The sequence below is a fragment of the Gavia stellata genome, chromosome 2 (assembly GCF_030936135.1).
Source record: "Gavia stellata isolate bGavSte3 chromosome 2, bGavSte3.hap2, whole genome shotgun sequence".
NCBI classification, from domain to species: domain Eukaryota; kingdom Metazoa; phylum Chordata; class Aves; order Gaviiformes; family Gaviidae; genus Gavia; species Gavia stellata.
The window spans coordinates 95,733,717-95,745,123 of record NC_082595.1 but is presented as its reverse complement, the minus strand read 5'-3'; positions in this window follow the sequence as shown (position 1 = coordinate 95,745,123).

Sequence of the window (11,407 nt, the reverse complement as noted above, 5' to 3'; positions counted from 1 at the left end):
TTGAGGAAATACTATGATGAATATATTTTGTATGTTTTCAGAAACCCATTTTTAGCACCTTTTAAAGGGGTTTGTATTTGTTTGCAAAGATGTTTAGTAAGACAAGAATGCATTACCTAGGAAAATCACATACAATAGCAAGACTGGAAACAAAACAAATTAACCCCTCCCATGCCATGTCCCTGTGGGTCACGCCTTATATGAAGATATTACCATTATTTTAATGGGCACTCAGGACTTGCAGCGTATGTCCATAGGGTCATATGTGTGCCCTCTGCTGAATGTACGTTGTGTATACCAAGGCACTGATGGGGTGGAATAAAATTGTGTCAATCTAGGATTAACAAATGGAAATTAATTTTTCCAAATGAATGACTTGCCTTAAACCCTCTATTTACTGAAATATTGTTTCTAAGTGGGTATTTTCAAGTTTGATTTTATGTGGAAAGCATATTGCAAATATTTAATACCATATGCTATAAAGAAGATAAAAATAGGAAATGCAAAGTCATTAGAAAGCTTTTGAATCTTTAAAAGGGAATTGCAATAAGCATCTCAGTATTTGGAGGGTTTTCTTAAAGTATCTCAAACTATTACAGTACATTACGGAACTGTAAACATTACTGATGCCAAATTATAGTTAGTTTTCTTTGATAGAGAGTATAATTATACATAGTCCTTCTGAATGGATTAAAAAAAAAACCCAAACCAGAAGGTTGACCTTTTCTAGGGCTTGATAGCTCTAATCTACGTTTCTTTTACTTTACCTAAAAACAGTAAAAAAAAAAAAACAACACTGCCAAGGGGGCTTTGCAGCTAGAGAAGGAAAGGCAGCCATAGGACACAGAAAACCATATGCAAGCACCAGGATTTCAACAGAAGTGCGTTTTTACCCTTGAAAACCAGAAATACTTTTTCTAGAATAGAACTGTTTTACAAAAAATGGTTATTAATAATTATAGTTGTTTTGACGGGTAGTCAAACATGAAATTACTATCATAACCAACTTCTGTATGCTTGTAATCGATGGCCCTTTATTTAAAGAAGTATATGAATTTGAGGAAAAGCTTTTTCTTTAAATTAGAATTTTAGATGCAAAATTCATGTCATTTGTGGGTAACATAAAGAAAGAAATCCTTCTGACTGAATTATGGAATTGCGTCAAGGGAATAATGCAGTGATTAGATCTATTCCAGACCATTTATTGTGATGATCACAGAATCATTAAGGTTGGAAAAGACCTGTAAGATCATCAAGTCCAACCATCAACCCAACACCACCATGCCCATTAAACCATGTCCCGCAATGCCATGTCCACATGTTCCTTGAACACCTCCAGTGATGGTGACTCCACCACCTCCCTGGGCAGCCTGTTCCAGTGTCTCACCACTCTCTCAGTAAAGAAATTTTTTCTAATATCCAGCCTGAACCTCCCCTGGCACAACTTGAGGCCATTTCCTCTTGTCCTGTCACTAGTCACTTGGGAGAAGAGGCCAACACGCACCTCTCTGCAACCCCCTTTCAGGTAACTGTAGAGAGTGATAAGGTCTCCCCTCAGCCTCCTCTTCTGCAGACTGAACAACCCCAGTTCCCTCAGTCACTCCTCATAAGGCTTCTGCTCCAGACCCCTCACCAGCTTCGTCGCCCTTCTCTGGACACGCTCCAGCACCTCAATGTCCTTCTTGTAGTGAGGGGCCCAAAACTGAACACAGTATTTGAGGTGCAGCCTCACCAGTGCCGAGTACAGGGGCACGATCACTTCCCTACTCCTGCTGGCCACACTCTTTCTGATACAGGCCAGGATGCTGATGGTCCCTGCTAGAGTACTACTGTTAAAGGGCTACATTTTAATTGCTTATATTCTGTATTTTCTTATAATTTTTTTAAGTAAACACAAACTGTTTATCCACATGGGTCTTTTTAGCTTTAAAACTGACACAAAATACTTCTGGAGAAAAATAATGCAGCGTGTTGATTAATAACCTACAAATTAATGAGAAATTTTGTCATAATATTTTGAACCTTAAATTTTTTACGAAATATCTGGCACTAGTGGGGTGAATATTCTTAGTACCACAAGTGCAATGATAGTCCTCAGCTTTGGGGATACTACCATGCAAAAATAGTCACAATACTTCCGGCTTACTCTCTAAAGAACCAGATCCTATGTCAGGTCAGAGTTATTTCCTTGCTGTGATAGTTCTGTGTCTGGCCTTTGGCTCCTGGCCTAAAACTCCAGGAGGATAACATACCTTTTCCACATACATAGGTCAGCACTACTTAACCTACACAGTTAGCAAGGGGGAACTAAATATGAAACGAGAGTGGATGAGTCTGTTTAGATGAGCAGGGATATTCATTGTTTCAGTGACAGCTGTATCATCTTTAAGATAAAATAATCTGACTTCTAAATCTTTACTCAGAGTACCCAAGTAGACCTCCCCTTACATGGGGTTGTGATTGTCATATGCCTCTTTGAAATAGCATTATGATTTTTTTCTGTTGCTTATAAGTAAGGGCACACTAGCTTCTTTGTTTGATTATCCTCATTCGATACCGAATCAGGAAAGATATTTTTCCACTTTCTGTTCTTGAAGGGACATTTACATAAAATAACAAATTAGAATGGCACATTTCTGGGTGAGTGAGTAGAATTCGGGTTGATTCTTTCAGCATTTGTTGCTGTTGAACTTAAATTTAGCTTGTTGGTGCAGACTACATATCTATCCCAACAAGCACTTTTGGATGCCAGTACAACATCTAATGTGCAATTTTTCCCATTAATGTTCTGGTACTCTTGTTTTCTTGTTTTGGTATGCGTGCCCATATGTGTGATGGAGGCATACTAATTCTTCGTTATGAAATATGAAAACAATTGTAAGCACTCCCAGAAAATAAGCAGGTTTAGGATAGTGAAGACTGGTACTTCAGTGTGAGTGAATTCCCAGGTATAGTTTTGTTCAGAACTTCTGTATATGGGGAAGTTAAAACAGCTAAGAAAATATGTACATGCTTTTAGTTGGACTCAAGTGGCAAGATAGGGGTTTCAAAATTGGATGTGACTGGTGGCTGCGTGCAATACAATTACATTTTTCTTTATGATTTGAACCCTTAAATAATTGCAATGCAAGAAAAATTGTGACAAATAATTAGTTCTGCACAAAGTTTATTTTTAAGGGTAGTGTTCTAGAATTTACTCTTTAAATGTCATTGCTGAATATAAAAATACTATGAACCAAAATCTGCTTGTCATGTAAATGAATTCTCTTGGAGATTATGGAAAGAGGTTTTTTGTTTTAATGGCACCACTCTGATGTTAGTCAAACTGGGATTTTGTTGTTGTTTTCCCTCTGCTTTACTAGTTTTCTGCCTTGCTATTGCACTGGATCCTTTTTATCCATTCAGTCAGAAATTCAAAAGCAGCCAGCCCCGATGCTTTAGATAATTTTTAGGTTTTACACATATCATTTTATAATACTGAATTTGAAAGGATGGCGGTGATTTACTATTGCTCTTGCTGAGAAAAACGGTAGAAAGTGTATTTCCTTGAAAGGTTTTGGGCATGAAGGAAACTTGGTTTTAAGTATTCTTTCACTTATTAACTAATGTATATCCAAAAGGTGAAGGTGTTTTCTATACTGCAGATCAGCACACTATGAAAAGTGAATACAACATATCATTCATAATTTTACGGTGCTTTGCAGATATTTGCCTATTGTGAAAAATTCATTCAGGCACTTAATGAGTTAATGTTAGTAAATGTAGTCACCCTGATAGTTACTATTTGCTTGCTTAACCTTTTTTTAACCTTTATGATTCTGTATTAATGAAAGAGATAGATATCTTAAATATTTAAGTAATACTTTCAGTGGTGCCTACTACTGTTGTAATCGGGAAGGCTTTGTTAGCTTTACAGTTACAGATATGCCCTTCTTATTCAGGAAACTTATTCTTCCATGGCATTCCTTAAGTTGACATGTAGACAAGATTTCAGTAATAGGTGACATTTTAAAATATATTACCATGTAAAAATATTAGTATGCATTTCAATGTGCTCTTGATAACAAATCATACTTTAGTGAGAAGACTTTACGAAGAGATCTTTGTATATTCCCTGCTCTCCACTGACTTGTGGTATGAATTTTACCAGTACAGTATGTTATTTATTAGAAGAATTTTACACTTAAATAACTTGTTCTGTTTCCCCTATGGGAATAAGTAATATGAATATAAATGCTATGCTTGTATGACAGGATACACACTAGGTAGTTGTGCCTCTTTTGATGGCATTGATTTGGTTGGTGGTAAAATGTCCCCTGATGCAGAGGAGACCTTTTATGAGATCCTCACCTCCTGTCAAATTCATATCAAAAGTGATTTTAACAGAGTCTGGATTTTTCTTTCAGAAGCTTTGCAAACAAATTGTCGACAATTTGTTTAAATACATGGTCACATGTGTCCTCATGTTTGCCTGCAAATGTATCACTGTTGCTTACATGTAAACTTTTACATGCTCAACTTTATAAGTTGGCTTTGAATGATAAAGAAATTTAAAAGCACAAGTTACAATAATTTAGGCTTTCATTTCCCTTATCCTTAAATCTTTCACTTTGTAATTCTCACTGAATTCTGAAATCAGGTTTGAGAATTTTTCATTTCAATGAAAATTTGGAAATATTGCCATTCATGTTGAAAAGTGATCAGTATCAGAAAAACAGATGGAAATAAATTTAAGGATTTTAATGATGCAGACTCTACATATTAAAAAAGCAGACATTGGTTCTGTGCTCATTGATCACAACATTTCACTACATGATTAGCCTTTTTGTATTTATTTATGTCCAGTAATACTCTGAACAGCACTTGGGAGTAATTTTAAATTTCCTGTTAAAAAATCAATTGGCTATAAATACTTAAACAAGTATTTAAGTGCCATGCTGAGTAAGTATCTAAGCAGATACTCTAGTGAACTGAGCCTACTCTCATCAGATTACCAGATCTGTCTGGATCTAAGCTAGTTTGCACTGTTGGTCTTGATCTTCTTCATAGACATTGTGGAAAAGCTGGCTGTGAAGAAGCCTCTTGCAAGAACGTGTCCCGTCAGTGGCTGGGAGAGTTTGCCAGAGTTCGTGGGGGATCTAACCCTACATGCAGAGCTTGACAAAGGATCTACTTGCTTGTGACCCGTCTGCAGCTGTTCTGTGCTGCATCTACCTGTATTTTTCATGTGTTTGCTGTCTTAACCTAGACATTTTGCAAACACCATGAAATCCAGGCATCCAGAAAGTCACCCTGCAAGGTTACAACTGCAAATACTGCAACAGTTGCTTACTATCGTCAAAACTAAATGGAAAAAAAAAATTAAAAACTTGTTTTGAGATGAGCTTTTTGTATGTTTTTTGCAAAACCTAACCATCAACTGTATCACTTTTCATCCCATTAAATTTTTAAAATCTAATTTTGATCATTTTAGGTATACAAATGTGCAAAAGCAAATTTTGCCACTTCATCTTCTGTGCATTAACTGTGTGTCCAGTGACTTAGGCCTGGTTTTTGTTTTAGACGTTCTCAGTTTTCCTAAATCTATGTGTATAGCCATATAAACATTGTGTAAACTTTATGAATTGACAAACTGTAGGAACATATAATGTGCATAAATATGCTTAAAATGGGCCATATCAATATTTAAGTGAGGCTAGTGTTGAGCCCTCTAGCTGTACGCTACATCTGCTGAAGGCTGTTGGGGTCCGTTCTCAGAGTACTAAGCTTTCTGCTTCCTGAAGTGAAAATAGAATCTGTTTGTTACACTTTAAGTGGAAAGTAAAGGGTTCTTTCACTCTGTTGCAAACCCAACCCTTACAGGATATTCTGCTGCAGGCTATGAATACAAAATTTGACTTCAGATATGTGACTGAAATCTGAGTTAGGGCCACTTTCGGAGGAAACTTTTTTTAAGAATAGTGACTCAGTCCAGCACCTTATTCCGAATGAACCTCTTGGCAAAGAAGAGCTCTGCATAATCTTCTTCCTTCCCTTTGTTCTCTGAGGGAGAAATACCCCAAGCTGGATTTTCATTTCGGTTTCACTACAATATGTCATATGGCCAGATAGCTGTGGTCCATGCTCTAGTTGGATTAGGCGTCCAAACTGTGACGATATAATCTGAAACAAAAAATAGAGAAACAGGGTGCCTAGAGACTGGTAATCAGAATAGTGCAACGCTACATATTAAAGGTGCAACAATCTTTTGTCACAATAAGTTAAGAAGTATTTGCCTATGCATATTTTGCCTTTCTATGTGTTTATCAGTTCTCTTTACATCTTTTCTTTGTACCTTTTTTTTGTCCAGTGGTGTTGACTATTTCTATGAAGAATCTTCTGATGTGTCTTACTGTGACAAAGGTGTCAAAATGATACGATAGTAATTAGTAGTTATTCTTAAATCCCAGACCTCAGATGTGTTCTAGACCAGTTAGAAGAGAACATTCAAAATGTATTGAATGAAAAATAGTGTAAGATGGGTAAATATAGCATTATTCAAAGATGTTGTAATAAGTTATTCAATTTAAGAATTTAAAATATGGAACTTTGTTCTTTCCTGCCTTGGTTACACATTCAAGGGAATAGTTTTACCTCAATGCAGAAGTAGTTATGCCTCCAACTACCCATATGTTAAGGTGAGAAAGCACCCCTAAAAGTGGATAGCTACAGTATTCCTAAATTTGCCTTTCCTGGTTCAGATTATAATGCATTGTCGGTGAATTTCATTTTTATTATTCCAAAATATATATTTTTTAAAAAGTGTTATTTTTCAACAGATCCATAAACTAAGTGTTGGTGTATGGTAAAATTAAAATACCACTGTTAGTTACACTGTGATTGTGATACTTTAATAATTACTTATTTCTAATTTGTCGCAGCAGTGCTGCAGAAGCAGCATGCTGTTATGTTTTAAAGGTGTTTTTAACTTGCCTATAAATGTTTTTTTTCTAATTTGTGTCTTTAAATCTGATTAAACTGTAGTTTAAAAAAAGTTGAACTTGTTTTTCTAAATTCTTTTGTGCCTGTCTGTCTTTAGTGAGTGCTAAAGAACAAAATTCTTTTAATACAGTTTCTCCTTTTAGATTACTAAACATTACAATGCATGCATTTACAGTGTTATTTCGAGTGTTCTGCTTCAAAATTGCTTTTATTTCATTCGTTTTCTAGACCTTATCTACAAATATATGTATATAATTATTTTCCAGTAGAGCTGGTAAATAGAATTTCAAGTCTAGCCTCTTGTTACTTGGGAAAGGCACTTACGCAACTTTAAACCCTGCATCTCAAACCATATTGCTACCTCATGTGCACTACTTCTGAATATGACAACTCAGGTATTTTTAGCTTGAAAAATTGAAACCTCATAACTCACGAATCCAAATCAATGTTTTGAACAACCTGCTGCTTTAATTGATGATTGGAAAGAAGCAGGAATAAATGTGTACCATACATGCGCTTTTTTTTGCTTTTTGTAACTTGACTACTAGGACTCCACTATGATAATTTCTGTTTGGCTGATGACAGTATGTTAAAGCAGGCTGAGACTTCTTGACCTACATTTAGATTGTTATAGAAAAGAAAGGATATTATATGCCACTACTAAAAAGGGCTGTTTCCATCACTTCCTGTCTCATACGGAATCATTTTCTCTCTGATCAGGTATTAATTCCGCTTCAGTACAAACCTTGTAAAGCCAATATAACTTTGTGAAGACACCTTTGCAAAGATCTGTTTCTGGAAGTGGTCCCACCCTAGAGGAATACTGGAATGTGTGTGTTGGTCTCTTGAAAGGCCCTACTGTAGTAATGATATTTTTCAGCCTTGTGTGTTTAGAATTCTCTTTTAGCAAGCTGTATTGTGGGAGATAAAAATACTTGCCGTTTCAACACAAAGGACTACAGATACCATTTTTAGAAGCTCTGGTGATTTTTGTCCTTTCAACCAGAAATTAGAGACCACAATGGAAATTGCCTTCTCAAATATGCATTCACAATGGAGCCGGTCAGGAGTATGAAAAGTATCTTCGTGAACTAAACATTTATTACTGCATTTAGGGAAAAACTCGTTTGAACAGAGTAAGGTAAAACACAACTTTCTGCTACTACTTCAGGATGCTAAGACTTGTTGGTGAATCTGATTATTCTTATGATGGAAATTTTTAATTCTGCTCTTTTAGGGTACTGAACAGAAAGAGTCCTGATTAAGAACATCCTGGACCCAGCAGATATTTTCCTGGGCCTATAAATAACTTAATTCCAGCTGAGTAACTTCCTGATAACATGCAGGATGTTTCGGTATAGAATACAGAAGTAGTTCTAGGGGAAGATGTTTTCAACTGACTTACTAGATTAGAATTGGCGGACCTGTACCCTCAGCAACGTTTGCCAGTACATCTTGCAGACCTTCCTAGGATGGTCATCTGTAGTAGCGAAAGAATTATTTCCGTGTGGGCTACTCATCTTTCCAAACTAATAAACTATGGCAGTAAAAGGACTCCCCACACTTTTATTGTAGTTATTCTGCTGTCATAAGAAAAACACTTAAATACAAATCAAACATGAGATAAAAACCAAAACACTCCTGTATTACACATGCTTAAAGCAGTGTTTTCCCAATGGTTTCCTGATGGGATACCTAAATTACTTGATTGACAATTGATAACGTCTTTCATGGGGGAGAATTCCATGCCAGCTTTCTTTTTGTTTGGAATATGTTGGTCTTTGTGTCAAATCCTCCCGGTTTGCCCTCCATTGCCTACTTCACCATTTGGGTTGTTACACAATGAGTAACATGGCTGCCCACGTACTCTACCCCATAATAGCCTCTTCCCATATTAATGCCTTTTGTCAGATGGCAAAAATATGCATGTTACATGTCATGATTTTTATCAATTTAAGTTGAGAAAATTGGAGGAAGGAAAGAACAGTTTTAAGTATTATAGTAATTATAATCAGAATAATAAGCTTCTTAATTATTAAAGCACAGCAATAACTTAATTTATGTTTGTATTGGGTAGATGTTGAAATCTGAAATAGTGGGGCAATTTTGTGCCTGTGACAAGCTTGGTTACTGTGACAGTTAAACTTCTCAGTTGTTAAAAATCAAAAGATTAAAAATCATACATCTATTATGAGAAAGGTTAAACAGAAAGGTTAAGAATTACTTTAAAAATGCACTTAATCTTTTTGGTGGTTTTTTTTTGTGAGTCTTGCTGAATTTTATCCATGATTTTGGAGTGTTGAATATCAACTAATCCTGGAAACTATTTCCAGGCACTTGAAGGACGAGAAAGTAATTGGAAATAGCCAGCATGGATTCACCAAGGGGAAGTCATACTTAACCAACTTGATAAACTTACATAATGAAACGACTGTCTTGGTAGATGAGGGGAGAGCATGAATACTGTCTGCCTGGACTCCAGCAAGGCTTTTGACACTGGCACCTGTAAGATCCTGATAGAGAACCTGCTGATGTATGGGCTGGATGAGCAGACAACGAGGCGGACTGAAAACAGGCTGAATGGCTGGGACCAGCGAGTGGTGATCCGTGGTGTGAAGTCAAGTCGGAGGCCAGTAACTAGTAACGTACCTCAGGGGTTGATACTGGGTCTGATCCTCTTTAACATCTTTGTTAATGATCTGGGTAGGGCAGAGTGTACCCTCAGCAAGTTTGCTGATGACACTAAGCTGGGAGGAATGGCTGATGTGCCAGAGGGTCATGAAGCTACCCAGAGGGACCTCAGTGGGCTGGAGAAATGGGCTGACAGGAACCTTGTGAAGTTCAACAAGGGGAAGTGCAAAGTCCTGCCAACTGGGGAGGGGTAACCCCATGCACCAGTATGTTCTGGTGGCCACCCAGCTGGAAAGCAGCTTTGCAGAGAAGAATGTGGGGGTCCTGGTGGACATCAAGTTGAACATGAGCCAGTGATGTGCCCTTGCTGCAAACGAGGGACCTCCAGAGGTCCCTTCCAATCTCAAGCGTTCTGTGATTCTGTGAAGTACTGTAGGAGATGGGAAAAGCTGGAAGAGAAAAGAAAATTGCTTTGAAGAAATTTTTTATTTTGTAGGATTATATGCTCTACTGCAGCAGCTTACAAACATCAGTGTTTATTACCTTTTTAAAATGCATCATAAAAAGCAAGTATTTCTACACTTTACAGGCTCTGGAAAATTTCTACTCTGAGTTAAATGTTACTTAAACTATATTAATGATATGACAAAAGTTTTTGGGGACAACTGTTAAGATATAATTTATATGCCTTACCAATTAAAAAAAAAAAGTATTTGATGAGAAGTGGAATGCTTTGTGTGAAATCCTAACTCTACTACATTCCAATTTCAACCCTTCAGTGGGACCGTATTTCATTGTCTGTGTGACTTAATCACTGGTGGGAAAATGTTGTTCCTAATGTAAAAGCAGGGTACAAGTAGAAGAGCACAAGACTGTGTCTTGCCTTTCCTCCCTAACTGAGATCAGATGGCACAAGGATATCAGGAGTTGGATCGATCAGTAGCAAGAGAGGAAGAAAGTGAAGAACCATACAGAAAACTATGCCTTCCCTGCCTCTATACATCCCAGAGTGTGTTAACAGTTCCCTTGTACGCAGGAGCAAAGGAGCTACTGTCTCTGCCTGATCAATTTGCAGCTGTGGGGTGAGAACACAGCTAACACCTGATGGGTGGAAAGCTATGATACTGGAATAAGGATTTGGGTGATGCGGAGGTCATGAAGTGAGAGATTAATATACATTTTGGTATAAACTCTGAGAAACAGTAATATTTTGAAAGCATTTGAAAATCCATAAATCTCAGGAGGCTAATATAAGCAGTGTCTGACCAGACTACACTTTCTCTTACGTACATAAGATTATATGGATGCGGGAAACATCAGGACCGTTCATCCTTGAGTAGTGGCCGTATGCATACATTGAGGTAGCACAGAGTGAGCACTTTACAGCTCATCAGTAACTGCAGGGATTCATTCATGCTCCATCTGTTCACATTGCAGGTTGTGTAAGTAAGAATGTGCTTTATGCCCTTTCAGCCAAAAGCAATGTTTTGGTGCAAGGTCTAAGTGTATTTAACTTTTGATTTTCACAGCTTGCTCTTTTACCTTGTATTAACAATTTTTGTGTGTGTAAGGAAGTGGTTTATCTGCTTGTGAAGAATTTCTTCAGGTAATAGGACAAATCATACTTAAAGTGAGCACTTGCAGCACACTTTCTGGTTGTAAGTATTTGGGATACACAGGAAGCACTGTCGGATGTTTCTGTAAGAAGCTAACAGTGATGGCTCTTCAGAGACATGGAAGATTTTAGTGTTGTGAAGATTTTAAATCAATGCTTTGACCCTTGGGAATCAGTAAC